A 27,467-nucleotide genomic window follows, 5' to 3' on the forward strand; every position below is an offset into this window, starting at 1 on the left:
ACTGAGATTATTGAGCTTACCTTCCATTTCAGCATTGTTCTAATCATGGCCACCTCAAAGGTTACAGTACATGTATGGCAAGTTTCACCTCTGACAGATTCATTAGTACCACTCGGATCAAAGATGAAGAAGCTAGATGACACAACCAGAAACTTGTAGCTGCTTGTTGCACACTTTTTCACCCATATCATCTCTATTAGAATACTAGTGTAACCAACAACAAGCCTCATCAACGGTCCTCCTAGATCAAACACGCACACCTGGTAGTCTTCATATCGCATGTGTTTCAATCGTGTGCAGCCAGTGAACTGATATGCTTCAAGTCGGTTCCTCATCTTCAGCCAAGTTTTAAAACCACCGGGTCAAAATTCAAGATAGTGACATTCTGATTTTTAATGACATAACCCAGCATCATAGTAGTGTAATCCATGAACTTCAGTACCAGATACCCAAAATTGACAAATCCAATTGCTCCGACATCTGAAATCCATGAACTTGCAGCCCAACATTTCATTAACCAAAGTGTTAACAAAATGATATCCTTCTGACAGCCAACTCTCAACACATTTGATGTCCTAAATTGCTCATATGCAATCTTATCTATAATGTCAGGGTCCCAAGTGAGGTTCATTGATTCTATATACTCCATTGGCCAAATGACATAACCATTAGTTGCACAGATGTTATAGGTACTCATAGGATACACTCCTTCCCTCTTAAAACCACCCTTGTCCTCAAGGGTGAAGTAGAGAGGTAACTGACAAGATGTTTTTATTGCCATCAGCTAGAAAATCATGGAGGAGACTAGGGTAACCTAGCAAACTAGTAGCAAACTGCGTATCACAATCCCCAACTCCAAGTACACCATCACAAGTCGATTAGCCATAGCCTCCAGGGTCAAAAATATGCAGACTATCATTTAGGACCATTACTTTAGTACTATAACTAGCAGCTCTACTATCAATAGCAATGAAAAAATTTACAAGTAATAACATTTCTCCCGGATCAAATATAAGAATGCAAGTATCATTTCATCATTTGAGTAATATCCAAGGTCAAGGGAAGACATAAAAATGTGTCCTAAAGTTGATTCTGACAACAAAAGGCCCCTAGAGAGTGAATGTAAACCCCAACTCTGGAACTCCTCAACATTTGGGATCATCCTACAACCATGTTCTAATTCATACGCCTTAGTATCATAGGCTTCCACCACCAATTTCATAGATAAATTTGATCCCAGAAACCAATTAAAACCACTGAACCAAAAAGGCCATACAACATCTTTAGCTAAACTCGTGGATGGAAGTGCATAAAAAACCATAAGGGAATCATTTTTCACCTGAAGGCATGGACATTTAAGGGTCGAATTCCCATCGCAGTGTTCATCAGGAAGAAGCAGCTTATCCGCCACATGTAGCACACCCTGAGTTTAGAAAACATTTGGTGCTTGTTTTCTAAACCGACTTCTTGTTCGACATGGACTTCGTGTGTCGAATGAAGTCATGAACACTTTCTTCAAAACCGTCATCATCAACTTGTATTTCAGCAGCTTTGGGCTCTGGAGTACTCATAGCAATAATAGAGGCAGCTTGAACCATTTCGTTGAGAGGGGATCCTCTCCATTTCCTTTCATTTTCTCTAATAGAACATTGTTTAATCATTATCCAGTCTCAACCTTTTCATTCAACTGACCGTTGGATCGTTTCGAGACGGAATCTAGACCATTAATAGGAAATCGAAGGAAATGGAGAGAGGAATAAATGGGGAGAAACTCAATTGCATTTCTTTAATAAAAATCTGGAAGTGGCAATTCATCGAGCATCTCGTATGCATTAGGCTGTTGAATTTACTCTATAAAATGGCTGTCAGTTTCACCCCTGAACTCGTTGAATTCGTCCATCAATTGCTGATTTTAAGACGAGCGTATTCCATCCATTTGTGTTTCTTCATCCTCGTGTCCATGAGTGCACCGATCTTTAACTTGTATTTCATCATTGTTATCAAAATAAGACACGAGAGCATTGTTATCTTGGTTAGGGTTTAAAACTGGCTGTGACACTTCGTCGAACACCTGGTGTGCACTAGATAGTACCGAAACTGAATCTGCAATTGTAGTCAGGGGAGTGCTCAGAGATATGGTGGACTGACAGGTCGAGAAGATCTCTGGCTCTGATACCCAAATGATACGATCTAAATTAAGACGGAAATTAAAAAGGATAGAAATGCAGTTGTTCGACCGCAAGGATCGATAGGCTACCCCAATAATAGAATTGTGGTAATCACCTAAATTCCATTATAACAAATGAGATAGGGGTTGTTTGGTTCACTATGGGAAGATGAAGTTCCTAAGAAGTTAAGTTCATGTGAATTTGTAATTCATGTGAATTGTAAAAATGTTGTTTGGTTGTCATATGGGAAATGAATTCATGTGGGAAGTTGTAGTTACCAAGGGGGGGCTAGGTAAGCAACTTCCTACATTATGGAGGAATTGAAGTTCCTTGGGAAGTTCTAATTCCCATGAAATGGGCAACCAAACAACATCATATTTAAGCAATTCATGGGAATTTTTACTTCCCATGATTTAAGAGGGCAACCAAACAACCCCATAGGCTATATGCCTTGGGAAATAAGAAATACAAAGAGCTAGATTACTAAACTACCCTCCATGATATTTTGGTGTGTATCAAATCGCCTCTGGTAGTAGATGGAGATTACATCTTAAGCTTCATACATACATACATACATACATACATACATATATACTAATCTAAACCATTTTCCTTTTTCGATGAAAATTGTTAGGTTATCGTTGGGAACGCTTATCAGAAGAGAATCAGAGTATATTAAAAGTATTACGCATTTTGAAGAGTTAGATGAGATGGATATAGACATACCAACACCGTCGTTAATTTGTGAACTGCCCACAGACATGTTGATATCAGTAACGAAGTATTTACATTTATTTGACTACATGAATCTTCGCACCACTTGCAAGATATTGCGCTCTAACATTCCTCGTCCCCAATGGAGATCCAATTGTTCATATCCTTTATTTATCTCGCTCAAGAACACCAAAGACGGCATTTGTGAAGTATGGGACCCATGTCAAAATATATGTCACATCATCATGACACCTCATTCACCAGATTTGCTATCGACGATCGAGTTTGTCAAGGATGGTTGGTTGCTTTTGCGAATCAAAGGACACTCCTTACAATGTTTTAACACTTTTAAAGGGAAGAGCTACAAATACCCTTTTCATGACAGGACTACTTGCCTTACAAGTTTAGCATTTTCAACATGTCCTAAGTCTCCAGATTGTCTAACAGTTGGAATATGGGCGTATAATTATAGGGTACGTATCATTCACCATCGAACTGGGAATGACCATTGGGAGTGCAATAGAATTGAGTGTGACTCTGAAACGGGCATTAAATTTACAAGTAGCAGCAATTCTAGCCCTAAGTACCATGATGGATCATTTTATTTTCTAGGCATGAATGGTAATCTCGGAGTTCTTAAAATGGTGGATGGAGAATGGATTTGGAGGGTTCATAAGGGTCCGATACTAGAAGACATATCCCTATATTCATGCCAGTTAGCTGAGCTTGACGGTCAACTTATATCGGTTTTCATTAAAGAAAATGGGGGGAGGGTTCAAGTGTTCAAGTTCAATAGTTTAGGCAATGATTGGGTTACATTAGACGATTTTGGGGATTATATGCTATTTCTAAGTCCGGCATCATCATTTTCGGTATCAACGAAGGATAACAGCCTGCGGAATAGAATTTATCTACCAAAACGCATTGGTAATGAAATGGTCTTCTATTCCCTCAACGACGGCATGTATCACACATCAAGCAACCAACATCCTATCAAGGATTTCTATGGCATGAGATCACAATCATTTTGTTGTTGGTTATAATTTCTTTTCTAGTTCGTATTATTGATGTTGGCTTCAGTTCAATAACACCTCACATTGGGTGGCTTTAAGATCTACTTCTTCCGTCTCATTCATTTATTTATCCAAAGTTTGATTTTTTTTTATACCAAGAGCATGATAAATGGAAAATTCAAGGAGACGGTTTTCAAAACAAATAGCAAATAAGAAATCCCAAGTACTGACTAGCAGACTCAAACAGCATCTGTCAAACACTACATAAAAATTGAAATCGATAAAATAACAACATCAAAAATGGGAGTAAAAGAAGAGAAGAGGTAAAACCTAGAACAGGCCTTCTTCCAACTTCATCGATGCACATCATGCACGCGTCTGACGCCCATTTCGGTATTTACACCTCTTAATCTGTACCTGCCATTTCAACTGATCTCCTCCTTCCCTCTCTGCGCGACTGTGCCCAGCAAAACCTGAGATGGCAAAAGGGAACTCTTACTGTAACATAGAAGCACCCATTGTAGCTCTCCCGGCAGAATTGTCCCTTTGCCCGTGGCATTACAACTACGCTCTTTTTTTTGCCTTAAGGAAAAGCTACGCTACTTTAATCGTGTAATATGTGTGCAAATGTCCCCTCGCCCCTGGCATTATAGCGACTCTACTTTAATCGTGTAATATGTTGGCAGTTCTACTCTCTACAAAATTGATCACTTAGTGTATAGATTGATCACTTTCGCGCTCCTTAGTATCGTACAGCCTTCAACCACACCCACAATTCCACAAAGTCCCTGACAGCAGCAGGATCAAAAATACTCTGATCTGTATGATTTATCTTCTTTATCTAAGTTACTTTCTTGCATTACTAGTTCGCCACTCTAAAATTCCGACCCGTGTATAGCCCCTAACTTCAAATTTCCAATAAGACGCCACCGCAATCCTCAAACCACAATATTACGAAACTTCTTTTTCAAAAATTACGACTACATATCGCATAGTCACACACACAGTAAATAACTTCAAGCAACCATAACAATTAACAAGGCTTCTAACTTTCACGAATCACGAACCTGATTATAGGTTCGTAAAACGCCATAAATCACGCAAACTGATAGCAAAATCATACAAATCAACATGAATAATTAGAAAAAATAGATGAGTTTAGTTACACTCTAAAACAACAAATCAAAAAATTGCAAAATTAGGGTTTCAAAATTAGAGGAACAAACGATTAACGTAAATTTATATCTCTGTGTCTCGTTGCACATCTGGACTTGAAACAGGAAAGACAGCATCACATCAAGTCATCAAGAAAAGAGAACAGCATTGGATTCATTATGTCGAAAGAATTGCAGCTTGTCTGTGATTGTAAATTTGTAATTGGTGTTTGGTAAGTCAATAAGGTTCTTCTGTGAAAAGTTCAATACAGCAAAACCCATTTTTCATATGCAAGTACTACGACAAACTTTATCGTTACAGTTACACTATCATATGCAGGTGTGTTTTAATTCTTTTAAATATTTTACTGACTTCTACTCTGGGTTTTAAATTATATGGGCCAATAATGTCAGTGAAATACTCCTAGCGGCCAGTATCGTGCTACGTCATTTGCACGATACCATTTACAGGAAGAGATGGATTTAAAATCTCCATTAGAAAACTACTCTCATTCACCAATTGACAAGAATATGGCTAATCACACATGCAGTAAACAAAAGCTGTCATAGTCAGTGAATCAGCAATCATTTTGACGCTGCCTAAATAAATACTCGTAGCAAACAACCTTTATGATAGTTAATCAGTCATTGTGGACTACCAGCTGAATTAACATCAACCGTAGCTCTGAAAAGTGAGGTGGACCGAATACCATTTAAATAATAACTGACAACTTGCATAGCTGCTCAACTATTGCATAATATTACTACACTATCATTCGTCCTGATTTCTGAGTATTGGCTCCTGAGTTGCAGTTCAGGTTTAACAAGTTCAGGTTTAACAGGACTTCATATAACATTGAACTTAACAAGATTACATATCCGGTAGTCTCAATCAAAGAGTAATATACCTTACTGGTTTGATTTGGGAGTCGGGTTTGTACCAAGTAGTTAATCAGAAACCGAATCGTTTTTAACACTTTAAGAATGCCGGAGTGATGGTGGACCTGTGGTGGACATTTCGGTCCCTGGTGGTTGACACTTTGCCCTTGAAAAGGGTTTCCTCCAGTGACTCCAACCAACTACGAGCACCTAATCTCCATGGCCTCAAATGAGCCAGCTCATGAGCGACCTTATTAAAATCCCTACGCACCCAATTAAACGAAATACTATCAAAAAAATTACACAAAGCATAAATGTCATTGTAAATTAAATAAATACTACTACGTCCCTTCCGTTGCTTTTGAAAATCGTGGATAACGGTCGAACAATCGCCTTCCAAGATAACTCTTGAATTATTCCTTCGTCTTGCCTCCTTTAATTAGACCATACAGGATAGCAGCTGCTTCAGCTTCCGCCGGATCCATCTCAACCATTCCCTGCTCAACCGCACACCATACAACCTCCCCCCTCTCATCCCGACACACAACACCCAATCCGACACCCACTCCAGCTATCACAGCGGCGTCAATATTCACCTTCAGCACCTCACCCATCGGCCTCTTCCAACCTCCCCCGACCTCCACCGCACCACGAGCCCTCTCCTCCTCCAATTCGCCACTATCCGCCATCTCACAAATTAAATCCCTCACCCTTCTCACAACCAAGTCAGCTCTCCACTCTCCATCTTCGAAAATCGCCTTATTCCTCCTCTCCCAAATAGCCCAGCAACCAGTCATAAACTCCACCTGCTCTTCCACCTCCAACTCCCTCATAGCAACCTCCACCCAATCCCTGACCCTTGCAAAACCCGAACTTGATGGCAGTTCGAGATCCAAGGCATCCCATACACCCCCAACCCACCCACAATCTCGAACAACATGTAAACAAGACTCCACACAATCCCCACACCATACACACTCCCCCGCAACCGACCCCATCCTCAACGAAATATTGCCTCTAGTAGCAATGGCCTCATTACACAGCTGCCAAAGAAACACTTTGATCCTAGGTAAGACTGGAGCCTTCCAAATTTTATTCCAAAGCCACCCATCAGAAGAGTGACTCGACGCTCCTCCCAACTCCCCCTCTTGCTTGACCATAAGCCTATACGCCGAACGGACTGAGTAACTCCCATCGCGCTCTCCACCCCAATACCACACATCTGGAGTCAACTGCTCACACACCCTCATTTTAAGAATACGCTCAGCCTCAAACGGGAGAAACAACTCCCCTACCAACTCCGCGTTCCATCCCCTACTCCCCTCCACCAGAAGATCTGCCACTCGCAGCCCCAGATCAGCCCCTCCCCGCGGTGAAATGACCTTCCCCGAATGTGTGCCAGCCACCCACGGGTCCCTCCACACCATAGTAGACACCCCATCCCCCACCCTACGCCGCAACCCCAAAACCTAACACCGACCGAGCTCCAGGAGTAACTCGGATTATTGCCCAACGTTGCTTCTAAAAATGAAGTAGAAGGCAAGTACTTGCCTTTAAGCAACCGCGTCATCAAACTACTCTCATCCGTGAGTAACCGCCAAGCCTGCTTCCCTAACATTGCACTATTAAATTTCACATAATCACGAAAGCCCAATCCCCCTCTACACTTTGGCAACCGTACTTTTGATCTATCCCAAACGTGGTTATCGGACTAGTTATGAATACATCCTTACCGATTCGTGATTTGCACTTATATAATGTATGTCATATGTATTTTCAGTAAGTGATAGAATAGATTTCGCTTTTAACGATTTGCAGTTCGCATGGTACCCGAGCAAATCTGATAATCTTTAATCTCACATTGTCAGTCATTTTATTGAAGTTTGTCCTAAAGCAATAGAGATATTTTACGGGGACAAATTTGATTAAATATCTTATTGGAAAGTTTGTTAACAAATTTTCACAAAGCTATTGGAAAGTTCCGTAAATTTTGTGACAAAAAGTAGTTGTACTATCTATGGCACATATTAGGAAACCGTCTCCTAAAATCACATGTAATAATTTCTTAATTTTTTCCCGGTCAATAATTTACTTTTACTTTATTGAATTTTCTTATTCACGATTTCATATTAGGAAACCGTCTCATAAATTATGGAAAGATTAACCGGTTACCTAATTTAAGTTGGATTCTACCAAAGATAATTAGCTAAAAATCAAAAAAGTTTCTCAACAACAAAACTTACGCAAACTCCATTACTCACAAAAGTCACAATATATAAGCTGCCATCCCTAGATGACGGAGCATAGACACAGGATGACGAAAGACGATAAATATACGCTACCATCCCTAGATGAAGCACCATGGTTAATTCTTACTCACGATGATTATAACAAGCCGGGATACGATAATCAAACATTCTGTTTGATGAATAATAAATCTTACTCTAAGACGATTGTTGAATTACATGGTAAGTCCATTATAGCTTCCAGCAACGGTTGGTTAATCCTACGAGAACGAGTTACCCGGTCAAGGTTGTACTCTATTTGGAATCCGGTCACCCGGCAATGCTTAAATCTCCCCGAGTTAGTAGATCTAGACCCACCTGTGGGACAACCCACTTGTATGATCACGTCAACTCCGGACGACAATGCTCCGTGTGTTGTTTTGTTATTTAAAAGCCTTCTGTTTTCATGTAGGCCTACAATGAGGGATGACTGTAGGTGGGTCAAACAAAATCTCGCGCATGAAGGTCGCAGTGTGCAGCTAGTTATCACAGATGCTATTCTCAATGAGGACATATATGTGATTGCTTTCATGAGCGATTGGTCTTACATCTTTGCCCGTATAAAGGTTAGTGGCTCGAATATGGTCCTTTTCGAACCATTGGAGATTCAACCTCCATGTTGGAATATCAAGCATCCCGCTTACTTGTGTAGTAGGCCTGAATTTCTAGTTGAAGTTTGTGGTGTACTGTATGTTGTACTCGTAATGAGGCGACAAGTTACACTTAATTATGAGATTAAGATCCGTGTATTGACAATGGATTCGTCCCAAATGAAGTGGATTCAGGTGAAATCGTTAGGAGATCGTGCGTTTTTGTTAGGCCATAATTGTTGTACTTGGTGTTGGGCCGACGCTTCTTGCTCAGGCATTGAAGGGAACTGTATTTATATCACTAGCCGCTGTAGTCGAAATATGCACCAATACCGCCTAGTTGTTGGTTATAATTTCTTTTCTAGTTCGTATTATTGATGTTAGCTTCAACTCAATAACAACTCGCATTGGGTGTCTTTAAGATTTACTTCTTCCGTGTCATTCATTTATTTGTCCTTTTGATTTTTTTTTTTTTTTATTATACCTAGAGCAAATAAGAAATCCCAAGTAGTGACTAGCTGACTAAAACAACATATTTCAAACACTAAATAAAAATTGAATTCGATAAAATAGCAATATGAAAAATGGGAGTAAAAGAAGAGAAGAGGTACCTCCCATTTCAACTTCATCGATGCCCATCATGCACGCGTCTGACGCCCATTTCGGTATTTACACCTCTGAATCTGTACCTCCCATTTCAACTGATCTCCTCCTTTCCTCTCTGCGCGACTGTGCCCAGCAAAACCTGAGATGACATAAGGGAATAGAAACACCTCTTACTGTAATAACATAGAAACACCCATTGTAGCTCTCCTGGCACAATTGTCCCTTCGCCCGTGGAAAAGCTACGCTACTTTAATCGTGTAATATGTATGCAAATGTCCCCTCGCCCCTGGCATTATAGCGACCCTACTTTAATCGTGTAATATGTTTGAAGTTCTAGTCTCTACAAAATTAATCACTTAGTATCGTACAGCCTTCAACCACACCCACAATTCCACAAAGTCCGTGACAGCAGCAGGATAAAAAATACTCTGTATTATTTATCTTCTTTATCTAAGTTACTTTCTTGCATTACTAGTTCGCCACTCTAAAATTCCGACCCGTGTATAGCCCCCCTAACTTCAAATTTCCAATAAGACGCCACCGCAATCTTCAAACCACAATATTACGAAACTTCTTTTTCAAAAATTACGACTACATATCACACATAACTTCAAGCAACCATAACAATTAACAAGGCTTCTAACTTTCACATATCGCGAACCTGATTAACAAGTACATTATATGATTTATCTAACGTATTTTTTTTTTCCTCGAAAAAAGAAACTCCATACTAATAAAAGTAGTCATCCTAACATATACTCGTATTTATTAGGACACATTAGAAAATCGTTTCCCAAATCATATACGTGTATGCTTTTATGGATAGAAGTAACGATAACGATGACCATAAAAGCGGTTGCTCTTACGTCTTTGCTCGTATTAAGGTTAGTGTTAGTAATAGGGCTAGTAGCTCAAATATGGTCTTTTTCGAACCATTGGAGATACGATTTCCGTGTGAGAGTATCCCAACTAAGTCACTTAGAAGTGATTTTCTGTTTGAAGCTTGTGGTGAATTGTATGCTGTACACATATTGAGGCGACTAAGTATACCTGATTATGACATTGTGAAGATCTATGTTTTGAGAATGGATTTGTCCCAAATGAAGTGGATTCAGGTGAAATCACTAGGAGATCGTGCGTTTTTATTAGGCGATAGTTGTTGCACTTGGTGTTGGGCTTGCTCAGGCATTGAAGGGAATTGTATTTATATTACTAGCCGCGGGAGTGAAACCATGCATAAATACCGCCTACAAGATGATAGTTATATTTTCTTGAAGCCTTATCCTAATGATCCCCGGTTTTTCGGTAGGCCTATTTGGTTCATGCCCTGCAAGCCTACCAGGTTCGTCCCTCTCAAACAATTACGTTTAAATACACTTTAGGGGGTGTTTGGTTCACCCAATATAAGTATAAGGTATGGGTTTGGAATGAACCAAACCCATACCATGTGTTTGTTTGACGAAAATGAAGGTTTCATACCCATACCTCAACCCCATGAGGTAGGGAGGAGGGTGGGTATGAGATTGATACCCATGGTATCAAATTAGAAATATTAAAAAGTGATAAAAACAATTATAATTTTTTTTTTTTTATATATTTATTTTATTAAATTTTATCTACATGATTTAATAGTATTAAAAATATTGTATTTTGACGATTTTTTAGCTTTGATTGATTTCTAACCCCATATCCCTCAAAATTGAACCAAACACAAGGTATGAGGTATCCAGTTCCAACCCGATACCACCCTATGATTCCCGATTCCAAACCCATACCCACGCGTGAACCAAACACCCCCTTAGAGTATAGAGTACCCGTTTCTATCATGTTTAACTTTGGAAAAATTCTTAAACCGCTTGCGGTAGTAGATAGAGATTACGCCTTAAGCAAGTCAAACATACATGATACATATATATACTTATCTAAATCATTTTTATTTTTTAATGAAAATTGTCAGGTTATCGCCAAAGAAGCTTATCAAAAGAAAATCAGAGGATACTTTAATAAAAAAGCATGTTAAAGAGTTGGATGTGATAAAAATGGACAAACCAACATTGTCGTTAATTTGTGAACTTCCTTTAGACATGTTGATATCAGTAACCAAGTATTTGCATTTGTTCGACTACATGAATCTCCGAACCACTTGCAAGATGTTGCGCTCTAACATTCCTCGTCCCCAATGGCGATCCAATTGTTCATATCCTCTATTTATGTCTCTAAAAAACAAGGAAAACAGAATTTGTGAACTATGGGATCCATGTCAAAATATATGTCACACGGTCGTGACACCTCACTCAACTGATTTGCTATCAACAATCGAGTTTTCCAAGGATGGTTGGTTGTTTTTGCGGATGGAGGGACACTCCTTACAATGTTTTAACCCTTTTACAGGGAAGAGCTACAGATACCCTTCTCATCACTTCACTACCGACCTTTCAAGTGTAGCCTTCTCAACATGTCCTACTTTTCCAGATTGTCTAACCATTGGATTTTTGGAGTATTCATGGCTGGTTTACTTTCAAGCAAAGAATGACTATTGGCAGTACGTTTATATTGACTTCCACTGTCAAACAGACATTGAATTTGAAAGACAAAGCAGTTCTAGCCCCAAGTACCATGATGGAGCATTTTATATTCTAGACGTGAATGGCAATCTCGGAGTTCTTAAAATGGTGGACGAAGAATGGGTTTGGAAAGTTCATAATGGTCCAATACCAGAACACAAATCACTAAATTTGGGGCAGTTAGTTGAGCTTGATGGTCAGCTTATATCGGTTTTTATTGAAGAAGATGGGAAGAGGGTTCAAGTGTTCAAATTTGATACTTTAGGCAATGATTGGGTTGCATTAGATGATTTAGGGGACAATATGCTATTTCTAAGTCCAGCATCATCGTATTCAGTAACAACGAAAGATAAAAACATGAGGAATAGAATTTATCTATCAAAACGAATTGGCAACGAAATAGTCTTCTATTCACTCACCACTGGCATGTATCACACTTCAAGAGGCCCGCTTCCTAGCAAGAATTTCTATGGCATGTGGTCACAATCATTTTGTTGTTGGTTATAATTTATTTTCTAGGTCGTATTATTAATGTTGGCTTCAATTCAGTAACAACCCGCATTGGGTGGCTTTAAGGTCTACAATTCTGATTTTAGAAATAAAATTACTCTCATTTATTTTTAATATACTCCATACATAAGAAAACGCACAATAAAGGCTGATGTTTCATTGTTAGAAAAGTTGGTTGAAAGTTCTTCCGATCCTGGTCCTAAACAAGTACATGGACATATAACTATGTTCTTTAAAAAGATCGTTATCTTCCCATGGGACTGAAGGTACATGTTCAAACGCATGTTGTTGGCTTACAGATTTTTGTCGATAATGCAGATTGTAAACGGTTATGGCTATCAAAAAAATTGGAAAATTCAAGGAGACAAATAATGAGTTTTCAAAAATAAGAGCAAATAAGAAATCCCAAGTACGGACTAGTAGATTCAAAACAGCATCTCTCAAACACTGAATGAAATTGAAAAAACAAGAGAAGAGGTAAAACCTGAACAGATCCTTTTCCAGCTTCATCAATGCCTATCGTACAGACCCCGGATGCCCATTTCGGTTGTACGGCCTCTGAATCTGTTCCTCCCATTTCCGCTCTTATCTCCGAATTCTGATGTTGAACAAGACCAATTTGTCTATGTTAGTTCTTGAAAGAATACAAGTTCAGGAAAACTTTCGGTCTTCACTACTCACTACAAGTTTAGGAATAAACCCTGGCACGGGAACTGTTGCTGTAAGGAAGCAACGCCCATTGCAGCTCAGTACTAAATTTCCATTTCCATGGCACAATGTAAATGGACACTCGCGCCTGGCATTATAGCTATACTAGTTTAATCGTACAATACGTTTGCAGTTCTACCTTCTACGAAACCAGCTCTTAATTCCCTGAAGCCTGATCATTTAGTGTTCTCTCTCACACTAAAAGCTAAGCTTTCGAGTTACTTCCTGTCACGCAACAAAAACTCGGATAGCAGCACGCCAGCACTCCCTAATTTTTAAGTTACATTATAGTTCGCCACTCTAAGATTCTGTCTGACCCCGTGTTTATCCGCCCCAATTTCAAAATTTGAACTCCCTACTGGTAGTTGCTGTCAACAATCATCACCGACGACTAATACGACGCAACCGTTGCTGTTAAACCGCAATTTTACGAAATTTATTCCTCAAAAATAGAAATATTACGACGCAAATAACACACAGAACTTCAAGCATTCATAGCAAAACTTATAACTTTCAGGAATCACGAACCTTACGCCATAAATCAAGCAAATTAAGAGCATAATCATATAAATCAACATAAATTGTCAAGAAACCAACTCAACCAAAAGCTTAAGCCGATGGTTGAAGTTCCTTGATTCGTTTTATACTATAACACTCCCCCTCACACGAAGGCCCATTTTTTTTTTGGGCTTGAAGTGTGGGTGCAGGCGGGATTCCCTTGCCTGTTCTGATTATCCACTTTTTAGAATGGAGGGGGTGGGATTCGAACCCGTGACCTTTTGGTCACCTGCTCTGATACCATGTCAAGAAACCAACTCAACCAAAAGCTTAAGCCGATGGTTGAAGTTCCTTGATTCGTTTTATACTATAACATAAATGAATAGATAAACGGAATTTACTCTAAATAACAGCCAATTAAAAACTGAATTATAAAGATTTTAATCGGAAAATTGCAAAAATTAGGGTTTCGTGATTAGAGGAATAAACGATTTACGTGAATTGCATACAAATGAGAGAAATATCGGAGCGAAGATGATCAACTTACAGTGATTTCTGTGGATATAATCGGGAGATTAAATCAGTGTATGAAGAAAAGAATCACAGATTTTGGCGGGAATTATCGGAAATTCTGGGTTTGGAGAGAATTGGGGGAAATTTTACAATTGGATGAAATAACCCGTTTGTATAACGGATCCGATATGTTTATGGTTTGACACTTTGACCTCAACCTTGACTAAATAAAAAAGATGGTTAAGGTTCGATTTGGGAGCCGGATTCGTACCAAGTAGTTAATCGGAAACCGAACCATTTATGGATGCTCAATGATGGTGAACTGCTGGCGAACATTTTGGTCCTTGGTGGTTCGTGGTTGACCCTTGACAATTTGGTTACGTATACGAGTTTCCTCGGTGATTATTTACTCATTTTTTATCGATTCGTGATCTGCACTTCTACAATGGGTGTCATATATATTTTCATTAAGCGGCATAATAGACTTTGCTTTTAACAATTCACAATTTGTACGATGTCTGAGGCAAATCTGTTTTAACCCTGATCTCACATTGTTAATCTCTCGTTTCGTTGAACTTTGTGCCAAAAATCACAATGTAGCGAGATCGTTTTACGGTTTTCCCAACATATGCAAGTAAAGCATATATTAAGGGCTTTAAGGTTACTTAAAAAGGAATAAATTTGTTGATAAATATTTTATAGTATGTTTAATTTGGGAATTTAGATTTTTAATTGAATTCTGTAGTTAAGACATTTTAAGCGTTTGAAAATCTTTAGAATTTAAAATTGCAATTGGACTCAATTTCTTATAAATTCCAACCAAATTATAACTTAAAATTGTCGCGTTTGCTTGAAACTTAGAATTGTCTCGTTTGATACTTTGCATACATAAAAGGATTTTCCTCGGTGATGTTTAATCTTTTATAGGTTGATTAAACATGAAGTTTTACTTTTTTTCTATCTAAATAATTGTGGTCTAATTTTCATTTTGAGGTTTATTAGTTGATAATTATTTATTTTTCTATTTCTGTAAGTTTTTGGTCTAAAATGACACGAGCAAGTAGATGCGAGACAATAATATAATGTACAACAAATCTATCTCACACAGTTACCAGATTTGCCATGAATACGCCCTTACCGACTCGTGATTTGCACTTATAGACTGTATGTCATATGTATATTCAGTAAGCGGCATAATAAAATTATGTTTTAACGATTCACAATTCATAGGGTACCGAGCGAATCCGGTCAATAACCCTGATCTCACACCGTCAATTTCGAAAAATACTTTTGTCCTCCAGGAGGACGTCCTCCTTACACTCCCAAAGGAGGAGCATCATCCTCATTTCCATTTTGGTCCTCCTCCTTTGAGTGTAAGGAGGACGTAATCCCGAAGAACACAAGTATATTTTCGGTTAATTTCTCATTTCATTGAACTTTGTGCCAAAAATAATAGATATCATTGATCAGGATATACATATATAGCGAGTACTTTATACCCTAATTTATTAACCATCCTCCTTATACTAAAAGAATAAGAGATCTCCAAAATTTTCCCGCTTAAATGAAATTGGTTGTAATTGGGTTTTTCATTATATTATATCTACAACTAAATTATACTAGGTTATACTGAACTTTTTCTTTTCCACCGATTAATACAAAACATTAATAATAATAATAATAAATTTTACAATTAAATTTCAAATTGAGTTAAATATCAATTGTATAATTATTATTTTCTTTAATATTTCTATCTAAAAAACCGCGCATTCGTGCGGGATCTATACTAGTAATTAACTAATCTCCCTATTTTAATGTCATTCATACATAGTTAATTAAATCAGGATTATTAGTTGATTACCAAGAGAGCTAGTATCCATAATTGAACTATTTGAATCGAATTTGATGAGATTTGGGAGGAAGAGAGTTAGAGAGAATTTTTTTTAGAAGGGTAAGGTAAGGAAACATAATGATAAAAAGTCCGTGTAAGACTAAAAGTTATCCATGAATGAGCCTTCGGGTGATCGGGGCAAATTATCCATATCCCAACAATATCTTATCTATCACATTGCAACTCATAAAAAGGTGAATTTGATTGGGTTAATGTTTAAGCGATTTCATCTCATTTCGACCAAACTCCGTAAACCCTCCTCTAGCATGCTACACTTACCCTATAAAATGTGGTTGTCAATCGTGCTCAAGGCACATGGGGTATTAGTGAGTTCTAGCTTGGGTTCATTAGACATGTGTGACATCATGAGTGATGGTCAAATGGGGAAAATGCTTATCAAAGTGGATAATGATGAATTGATTTCTGTGAAGATTAAGTCTGACCCCGAGGCTGGGTCATCTAGTCAAGTGAGTACGGGTAGTATGCGGGAAGTTCTTCAAGCTGTGGCTGAGTTGAGTGCTTGGATTAAGCACGATGCTAGTCAAAAGGATATGGCCATCTCGGCTCTTGCCTCCACCGTGGACCTCATTCGTGGTGAAGTGGACATTATCTCAACTCTTGTCTCAACAAAGGAACATGGTGATGATGCTCAATTGGATGATGATCCCTTGGGTAGTGACTCGGATGGTGACCAAGCTTCCTCTCCTTAGCCTATCCTATCCATTTCAACCTTGTGCCCTTATCCTTGACTCTTTATTTTGTCCCACCGTGTTGTGCCCTTCTAAGACATTTCTCTTTACTCGTTGTTTTTATGCTTGGTGGTGTAAGTTAAACTACTTTTAGCCATGGTGAACTATGGTTAACTTATGTTAAACCGTATGTTTGTGTTGACTTTGTTACCTTGTCACGGTTATATGCGTCTTTTTGTGTTTTCTTGTGGTTATTTGCACTCTAATGCCGTTGACATCCCTATCCTTTTTGATGATGTCAAGAGGGGGAAAAGGTAAACTCATGCTCTTAATCTCCTTGCATATTGATTAACTAATGTCTAGGCCTAACCTTCTTAGCTTTTACTCTTGTTTTGGGGCAATGTAAAATTGTCATGGTTAGTTTGATTTAAGTGCTTGCTTTATATAAGGTAATATAGTCCCTTCTCTCATTTGATCTTACTTGATTAAAATCTTGATTTAAGGTGTTTACATTGCTTATACATTCGTTTAGGGCTTGTCATCATCAAAGGGGGAATTTGTTGGGTTCCTTTGATTGATGATAACATGCCCATTTGATGTGTGCCTTCTTAGTTTACCTTTTCAGGATTTATGATCAAATCAAGCTTGGATTAAGAAGTGTTGGGTTGTTGATCATTCCATTGTATTGAGTCTTAAGTGTCATCTAATGTACAAGTGAGAAAGTAGAGTATCTTAGAGTAATAGAAACAGTCAAGACGACTGTTACTTTTACAAGTAACAAATTACCGGATCATTGTTGCCTCAATTCGTAACACTTGAATTCTTTTTATCCTTTTATCTTTCAAAAGCCTTTTCGTGTCTCTTATTTTTGAAAGATAATCTTCAGATTTTTATAAGGATTTGGCCTTCAATAAAGAGTGGTTTGAATAATTATCATTTTCAAAATGTTTCCTCTTTGTGCAAATTTGACCCTTTGGTCTTTTAGAAAACAAGAAATGCTTTTTGCCATATTTGTGTAAACTTGTCATCATGTGACTTGTTTTTCCCTCTTTGTTTTCTGAATTTGCATGAGCTTTTATGGATAATTTTCAAACACACTTTCTCTCTTTTTGCCTTTGCATAAGAACCTTCTTTGGTGCAAGTATTGGGTGGTTGTTGAGGCTCATCACATGTGAGGTCTTTGACCCTTCAAAACCCTAGCAACTCCCTTACTCATCCTCTCTATAAAAGGCGTGCCATCCCTTCATAAAAATCCCAAGACTTTTTCTGAAATATTTTTCAAGTTTGCAAATTGTTCTTTCAAAGCTTAAAACCGTGTTTCTTTGCAAAACTTCTAAGAGTCTTCAAGTTGTTACAGTCTTGGCTACTGTTACTTTAACTCACTAAACTCTCTCACTTAAGATTGTTGATCTTGTAAAAGTTGTCCACCTCAATTCTTTGTTAAGAATAAGATAGTGGAAGCTTGATCCTTAAAACATTCTTTGTGTGTGTGTAGAGTTAGGACGGAGTAGTCTTCAACTCTTTGGCAACCGGAGTAGGTTGCGAGTTGGCTTGTCATATTAACGGAGTAGTTCTTGGACTTATAACACAACCGGAGTAGGTTGTTGCTTTTATTGTACGGGTCTTTTAGTTGTCGGAGTAGATCACTAAAAGAATTCAATAAAAAGGTAGATTGGACGTAGGCACTTGAGTTTCTTGCCGAACCAATTCAAAAATCTCGTGTTCAATCTTCTTTACGTTTATCCGCTGCTATTTATCTTGTTTGTTTTGCTTTGTTTTGCTTAAACTTTCGAAGTAACAGTTCATCATACTGTCACATTTGGTCTGCAGTCTATATTCCATAAACTGAGACAAATAGCTACAGTCAGAACAGTTGTTACTTTCATACTTCATCAAACATTCATTCCAATACTCGTTTAATCTTGCAATATTATTCGAAGTATTCTATTATCTCTTTTGTTCTCTCAACTCACTTTAATTAATAAAGTTGGAGTTAAAATTTTTAAATAGTACCTAATTCACCCCCTCCTCCTCTTAGGTACTCGAATCCATAAACTCAACATAAATTTCGTAAAATTGCGGTTTGACAGCAATGGCTGCGTCGTATTAGACGACGGTGACGGTTGCTGGTGAGTCGGCTGCTGCCCTAACTATCAGTAGGGAATTCAAATTTTGAAGTTGGGGCGGATAAGCACGGGTCAGAATCTTAGAGTGGCGAACTATAATGTAACTTAAAAATTACGGAGTGCTGGCGTGTGTTTTCTTATGTATGGAGTATATTAAAAATAAACGAGAGTAACTTATGTATGGAGTATATATTAAAAATAAACATGAACCTTCAGTCCCATGGAAAGAACTTTCGACCAACTTTTCTAACAATGAAAATAGAAACTCTTTTTTGTTTAGAAAATAGAAACTCTTTTTTTAGGGAGAAACCGAGTTAAATTAGGAGACGGGCTAATCTTTATTTCCATAATTAAGAAGTAAAGAAATTATTCACTGAAAATTAAAATAATAAGAATATTAACATGTGATTTGAGAAACGATTTTCTAATATGTGTCCTAATAAATACGAGTATATGTTTTTTTTGGTACATACGAGTATATGTTAGGATGACTACTTTTATTAGTACAGAGTTTTTTTTTCGAGGAAAAAAAAATACGTTAGATAAATCATACGGAGTATAATGTACTTGTTAATCAGGTTCGTGATCTGTCAAAGTTAGAAGCCTTGTTAATTGTTATGGTTGCTTGAAGTTATGTGCGATATGTATTCGTAATTTTTGAAAAAGAGGTTTCGTAATATTGTACCTGAGGATTGCGGTGGCGTCTTAAAGGAAATTTGAAGTTAGGGGCTATGCACTGTTCGGAATTTTAGAGTGCCGAATCAGTAATGCAAGAAAGTACTGTAACTTAGATAAAGAAAATAAATCATACAGAGTATGATTTATTATTTAGTGTTTGACAGATGCTGTTTTAGTCTGCTAGTCAGTACTTGGGATTTCTTATTTGCTCTTGATATAATAAAAAAAATCAAAGTCTGGATAAATAAATGAATGAGATGGAGGGAGTAGATCTTGAAGCCACCCAAATCCCAATGCGAGGTGTTATTGAGCTGAAGCCCACATCAATCATACGAACTAGAAAATAAATTATAGCCAACAACAAAATAATTGTGACCTCATTCCGTAGAAATCCTTGATAGGATGTTGGCTGCTTGAAGTATGATACATGCCGTCGTTGAGGGAATAGAAGACCATTTCATTACCAATGCGTTTCTGTAGATAAATTCTGTTCCGCATGCTCTTATCCTTTGTTGATACTGAAAATGATGATGCCGGACTTAGAAATAGCATATAATCCCCTAAATCGTCTATTACAACCCAATCATTGCCTAATGTATCAAACTTGAACACTTGAATCCTAATCACATTTTCTTTAATGAAAACCGATATAAGTTGACCGTCAAGCTCAGCTAACTGGCATGAATATAGGGATATGTCTTCTAGTATCGGACCCTTATGAACCTTCCAAATCCATTCTCCATCCACCATTTTAAGAACTCCGAGATTACCTTTCATGTCTAGAAAATAAAATGATCCATCATGGTACTTGGGGCTAGAATTCCTGTTACTCGAAAATCGAATGCCTGTTTGAGAGTCACACTCAATATTACGGTACTCCCATTGGTCATTCCTAGCTCGATGGTAACTGATGTGTACGCTATAATTATACGCCCATATTCCAACGGTTAGACAATCGGGAAAAGTAGGACATGTTGAAAATGCTAAACTTGTAAGGCAAACAGCCCTAACATTAGAAGGGTATTTATAGCTCTTCCCTTTAAAAGGGTTAAAGCATTGTAAGGAATGTCCCTCGATTCGCAAAAGCAACCAGCCATCCTTGACAAACTCGATTGTCGATAGCAAATCTGGTGAATGAGGTGTCATGATGGTGTGACTTATATTTTGACATGGATCCCATACTTCACAAATGCCGTCTTTGGTGTTCTTGAGCGACATGAATAAAGGATACGAACAATTGGATCTCCATTGGGGACGAGGGATGTTAGAGCGCAATATCTTGCAAGTGGTGCGGAGATTCATGTAGTCAAATAAATGCAAATATGTTGTTACCAATCTCAACATGTCCGAGGGCAGTTGACAAATTAACGACGGTGTTCGTCTGTCTTTCTTCATCTCATCTAACTCTTCACAATGCTTAATATTTTTAATATCCTCCGATTTTCCTGTGATAAGCTTTCCCGACAATAACCTAACAATTTTCATTGAAAAGCGAAAATGGTTTAGATTAGTATATATAATATATATATATATGTATGTATGACATGATTAAAATTTGAAACGGAATTGTTTGAGAGGGACGAACCTCGTAGGTTTGTGGGGCATGAACCAAATAGGCTTATCGAAAATTTGAAGGGTATCAGGATAAGACTTGAAGAGAGTATAACTATCATCTTGTAGGCGGTATTGATGCATTGTTTGACTCGAGCGGCTAGTAATATAAATACAGTTCCCTTCAATGCCTGAGCAAGGGGCGTCAGCCCAACACCAAGTACAACAATTATCGCCTAATAAAAACGCACGATCTTCTAACGATTTCACCTGAATCCACTTCTTTTGGGATAAATCCATTCTCATTACACGGATCCTAATCTCATAATTAACTGTCTTTTGTAGTTGTTGCCTCATTTCGAGTACAGCATACAGTACACCACAAACTTCAAACAGAAAATTACGTTTACACAAGTAAGCGGGATGCTTGATATTCCAACATGGCGGTTGAATCTCCAATGGTTCTAAAAGGACCATATCACTATCACTATCAGTATCACTAACGTTTATACGAGCAAAGATGTTAGACCCACTGCTCATGAGAATATGCACATATATGTCCTCATTGAGAGTAACAGCTGAGAAAATTAGTAGTACACTACGACCTTCATGCGCGAGTCTTTGTTTGACCCACCTACAACTACAATCCTCGGTCATTGTTGGCCTACATGAAAACATTAGGCTTTTAAATAACAAAACGACACAGGGAGGATTGCCGTGAGGGGATGACGTGATCATACAAGTCGGTTCTCCCCTAGAGATTTCAATTCAACCCAAAGCTTCTGGTTTATATCAAAGTTGTATACTTGAATACTGAATCCAAAAGCTTGAATAAAAATACATACGAGTTGTCCATCAAGCTCCGCTATGTAGCACTCATTTAGGTTGGAAGCATCGTCGTTTTGAAGTGGACCCTTGTGAGTCTCCAAACCCCATTCTCCATCGATTATTTTAAAAACTCCTAGATTGCCATTGTCAACTACAAAATAAAATGCTCCATCGTGATACTTGGGACTCGATTTATAGGTACTCCTAAAACCAGCATCGCCATCTTCAAATGGAAACTGGAACACTTTCCATTCGTCAGCTCCGGGTTGAAGAAGGCTGATTGTTAGATAATAAGGGCACTTAATTCCGACGGTTAGACAATCAGGAGAGGTAGGACATGTCGAAAAAGCAAAACTTGATAGGCCATCGGGCAGGGATTTAGTTGGGTATTTGTCTGTCTCCCCGGTAACTATATTCATGTATTGTAAATAGCATCCCTCATGGGAACGCAACATCAACCAACCATCCTTGCAAAACTCGATTGTGGATACGATTGAGGTTGAATAAGGTAATTTCTTTATCATAGAACCATTATTTTGATAGCATGAATCCCATAGTTCGCAAATACCTTGAGTATTGCTGAGGAACATGAATAGCGGAAATGGACTATTTGCTTTTAATTGTGGTTTAGGAATTTCAGAGCGCATCATCTTGCAAGTGGCACGAAAATTCATGCAATAAAACCAATGCATACGATCTGCAATTGATATCATTATTTCTAGAGGAAGTTGCAAGAGTGATGAGGCTCGGATCTCTGCACTCGTGTCTTCCATCAATTCAACATGCTTGGTGTTTTTGATGATAACCTGATCCGCTTTTCCGATCAAGGACGGTAACCTGTCAATTGCAATCAATAAGATTAAACATAAAAAATACTCCCTCCATTATTTTATATATGACGTTTTCGTTTTACGAGGTAAATCTTTGACTTTCAATTATATTAAAATATACTCTAGAAAAAATTTTGAAAATAATATCATTAGATTCGTCATAAGATTTACTTTCAAAAGAGTATACATTTCATATTATTAACTTAACTATTTTGAAAGATATTAAAGCGAGAAGTGAGTGTCTCGAAATGTGAGAATGACATATATAAAATAATGGAGGGAGTACTTGTGTAAGACGGCTTTACACAAATTTATCGTAAAACCGAATTTCTTTGGTAGTTAACCACTCACGTTTACCAGCTAATAAAGTTGTTAGCTTTGCTATCTCATTCTCTATTTTCCTATAAAATCAAACATCATCTAATAAACTAGATAACTTACTTAACGCAGTGGCGGAACTAGGGGCTAGCGGGATAACAAAAACTAACAGATAAAAGCTTGTGACAATCATATACGAGATTTTGTAATAATAATATAGAGTATTCGATTGGAACTAAGTGCTAACCTTGTAGGAATACGAGGCATGAACCAAATAGGACCCTGAGAACAAAAGCCAAAATTAGAATGAGACGACACGAAAGTGTAACTATTATCTTGTAACCGGTATTGAGTTATGATATTTGTTTATCTATTTGCCACATAAATACAATTCCCTTCAATTCGACCCTGAGACTCATCAGCCCAACACCAAGTGCAATTATAATCACTTAATAAAAGTGCACGATCTCCTAATGACTCGACCTGAATCCATTCCCTTTTGGGCATATCCCATCTCGAAACAAAGGCCTTTAGAATGTCATAACCGTCAAGGTTGTCTACCTGACGTGCTATTATGTATACAGCATACAATTCGCCATTAACTTCAACCAAATAACGAATTTCTGTTTTCGCCATATTATATACGATACTCGAAAGAGGATACCCTACGCTCAATTTTTCTATTATGACCGAAGTCGAGCTGCCGTCACTATCATCATCACTAACATGTAAACGAACAAAGAAAGTATTATCACCGCCACCTTCTTCATTATCATCGTCTTCATTATCCACGTCATCATCATCTTCATTATTGACGTCATCATTGACTTTCTTATCGACGACATCATCATCGTCTTCACTATCGACGAGACGTTTGTATCGTTTATCGTTATACATATAAGCAATGGCATATATGTCTCCGTTCACAACAGCAACTCTGTAAAGTTGCGCACTTCGACCCTTATGCTTGGGACGATGTTTGATCCAACTATAATCGTCCTTTTTCGTTGGTTTACAGATTTTTGTCGATAATGTAGATTGTATCAAAAAATTGGAAAATTCGAGACAAATAGTGAGTTTTCAAAAACAAGAGCAAATATGAAATTGAAAAAAGAAGAGAAGAGATAAAACCTAGAACAGGTCTTTTTTCAACTTCATCAATGCCTATCATGTTACTTCGGTCTTCACTACTCACAAGATCACAGTTACTTCGTACCATTTAATGATTTAAACTTTATTTTCCGAGATAATTTTATGTATCGCAAAATGTGAATTTTTAAGTTACATTATAGTTCGCCATTCTAAGATTCTGACCCGTGCTTATCCGCCCCAACTTCAAAATTTGAATTCCCTACTGGTAGTTACCGGCAGCAGCCCACTCACCAACAACCATCACCGCCGTCTAATACGACGCAGCCGTTGCTGTCAAACAGAAATTTTACGAAATTTATTCTCAAAAATAGAAATATTACGACACAATTACCACACACAACTTCAAGCATTCATAGCAAAATTTATAACTTTTACGAATCACGAACCTTACGCCATAAATCAAGCAAATTGAGAGCATAATCATATAACTTAACATAAATGAATAAATAAACGGATTTTACTCCAAATAACAGCCAATTAAAAAGCGAATTATAAAGATTTCTAACATTGAAAAATTGCAAAAATTAGGGTTTCATGATTAGAGGAATAAACGATTTACTTGAATTGCATACAAATGAGAGAAATATCGGAGCAAAGATGATCAACTTACAGTGATTTCTGCGGATATAATCGTGAGATTAAATCAGTGTATGAAGAAAAGAATCACAGATTTTGGCGGGAAATTCTGGGTTTGGAGAAAATTGGGGGAAATTTTACAATTGGATGAAATTAATGTATTATACAACCGGTTGTATATACAACTTATTGAGTGTTGTGGAGCTTTGTTACAAAATTGTCGAGCTCTATTAACAAAATTATCGAGTTATTATACAAAGTTGTTGAGCTTAACAGAATAATTATTAAGCTCAATAACTTCGTAAAATAGCTCAATAGCTTGTAAAATAACTCAACAACTTTGTGTGAGAGCTCGATAGCTGTGACGCGGTTGTACATAACTCTTATACAACCAGTTGTAGATTAATATTTGTGGAAATATAACCCGTTTGTATAACGGATCCAAAATATTTATGGTTTGACACTTTGACCTCAACCTTGACTAAATAAGATGGTTAAAGTTCGATTTGGGAGCCGGATTCTTACCAAGTAGTTATTTGGAACTGCTGAACATATTGGTCCTTGGTGGTTGACCCTTGAGTCTTGACAATTGGTTACATATACGGGTTTCCTCGGTGATTATTTACTCGTTTTTTATCGATTCGTGATTTGCATTTGTACAATGTGTGTCATATATATTCTCATTAAGCAGTATAATAGACTTTGCTTTTAACAATTCACGATTTGTACTCTGAGGCAAATCTGTTTTAACCCTAATCTCACATTGTCAATCTCTCGTTTCGTTGAACTTTGTGCCAAAAATCACAAAGTAGCAAGTACGTTAGGTTTTCCCAACATATGCAAGTAAAGCATATATTAAGGGCTTTAAGGCTACTTAAAAAGGAAATTTGTTGATAAATATATCATTTCTAACTACTATAGTTTTAAGCCCGTGCAAAATAATGCACGGGTTACGATAACAATAATAATATTGTTATAAATTAAGCTAATGCGGATAGAATTTTACGAGATTTTATATGCAAGAATTTGAATAAAATAAAAATATATCTACCATTTGAGAATTTTGATAGTTTCGAAACTCGACATAAATATAAATGTGGTATTAGATAGTTATATCGCCTAGACAAAAAAAAAATGTTCATGTAAGTACGATCCGTCACTTATATCTGGTTTTTTTTTTTTTTTTTTTTGGGTGACGAGGGGTTTATTCCCTCCGGGCCCAGGCATTCCAGCGTCACCACCTGGACCATGTAAACCACCCCAATTGGGGCCGCCGAGATAACCGCATGCATTGCTCATCTGTGGGTTCGAACACAGGACCTCGCAATTCTTGCCATTGCAAGCTTTGAGGTTACCCAAGTCTACCACTAGACTGCAAGCACTTGAGGTTTTTAATATTTGCTTGCATTTATTTTAGAGTCGATACTTCATATTTTTTATATTTACTTTATACTAAAATTAGAAACATCGGAAAAATAATGAAATCAAGAAGATTATGTCATGAAAAAAGAGGAAATAAAAAGGAGAGAAAAGAAATTGTACTGGATCCCGCCCACTGAAAATTATGAGGACAATTATATCCCTCAAAAAAACTTGCCTTTTATACACCTAGAGGATCCTACATGTTTACCAAAAAAACAAGTCCAAATTTTAGGCAACTTCCAAGTCTTACTATTTTATTTCTATAACTTACCCTTAAATTTTAGTTTAGTTTTTCTAACGTGGGTTTCCTTATAAATTACAAAAACAAAAACAACCATCAAAGTTTGTAATAAGACATTGAGATTATTCATGAATCATGAGTCATAGGGTAAACATGGCGGAAGACGAATTAAACGAACTGTCCGCCATTGATGAAGCACCATGGTTAATTGGTCTAAAACTTGAGAAACAAACTTTCTTCTCAATGAATAACAACACTTCCTATGTCAAAAAAATTGTCGAGTTACAGGACAAGTCGATTGTCGGGTCGTCTATGGGCTGGTTAATCCTACGAGATCGAGAAAATCCGACAATGTACTCTCTTTGGAATCCGATTACCCGCCAATCGATTATTCTCCCCGAATTACTTGGTACACCTTACCGAAGATATCCGGAGTGGTGCGTCTTGACGTCACCACCGAATGAAGATGGCTTTGATAACGCGACAAAGTGTGTCATTTTGTTTATGTTTTCAGGCGTTGTGTTTTTGTGTAGGATTAGTACGAAAAAGGACGATTATAAGTGGATCAAACATCGTCTCAAGCTTGATGGTCTAGGTGCGCATCTTGATAGAGTTGCTGCTTTGAACGGAGATTTATATGCCTTTGCTTATACGTATGACGACGATTTCAAAAGATACAATCATGACGTCGATAATAAAGACGATAATGAAGTCAATAATAATAATAATAATAATGAAGACGGTGATGACGTGGATAATGAAGACGATGATGAAGAGGATGATGACACCGATAATGTAGACGATGACGATGGCGGTGATAATACTTTCTTTGTTCGTTTAAAAGTTAGTGATGATGATAGTGATGGTAGCCGCAGCTCGATCCAAATAGAAGAATTGAGCGTAGGGTATTGTCTTTCGAGTATCGATTATACTATGTGGAAAAGAGAGATTCATTATTTGGTT

General features: G+C 37.5%; 1 protein-coding gene across 2 annotated transcripts in view; it reads right to left on the bottom strand.

Moving 5' to 3' along the window:
* LOC141646756 (ribonuclease H2 subunit A) overlaps positions 1-25,018 on the bottom strand; it is a 62,818-nt gene extending 37,800 nt beyond the window's left edge. The window contains exon 1 of one of the 2 annotated variants that reach the window (XM_074454697.1): positions 24,876-25,018. The gene's annotated coding sequence lies outside the window, so the exon portion shown is untranslated. The remainder of the gene's footprint in view (positions 1-24,875) is intronic. The other variant, XM_074454700.1, reaches the window with a different exon arrangement.
* Between the last annotated feature and the right edge of the window lie 2,449 nt (positions 25,019-27,467).

Source organism: Silene latifolia, chromosome 3, assembly GCF_048544455.1.
Source record: "Silene latifolia isolate original U9 population chromosome 3, ASM4854445v1, whole genome shotgun sequence".
Lineage (NCBI taxonomy): Eukaryota > Viridiplantae > Streptophyta > Magnoliopsida > Caryophyllales > Caryophyllaceae > Silene > Silene latifolia.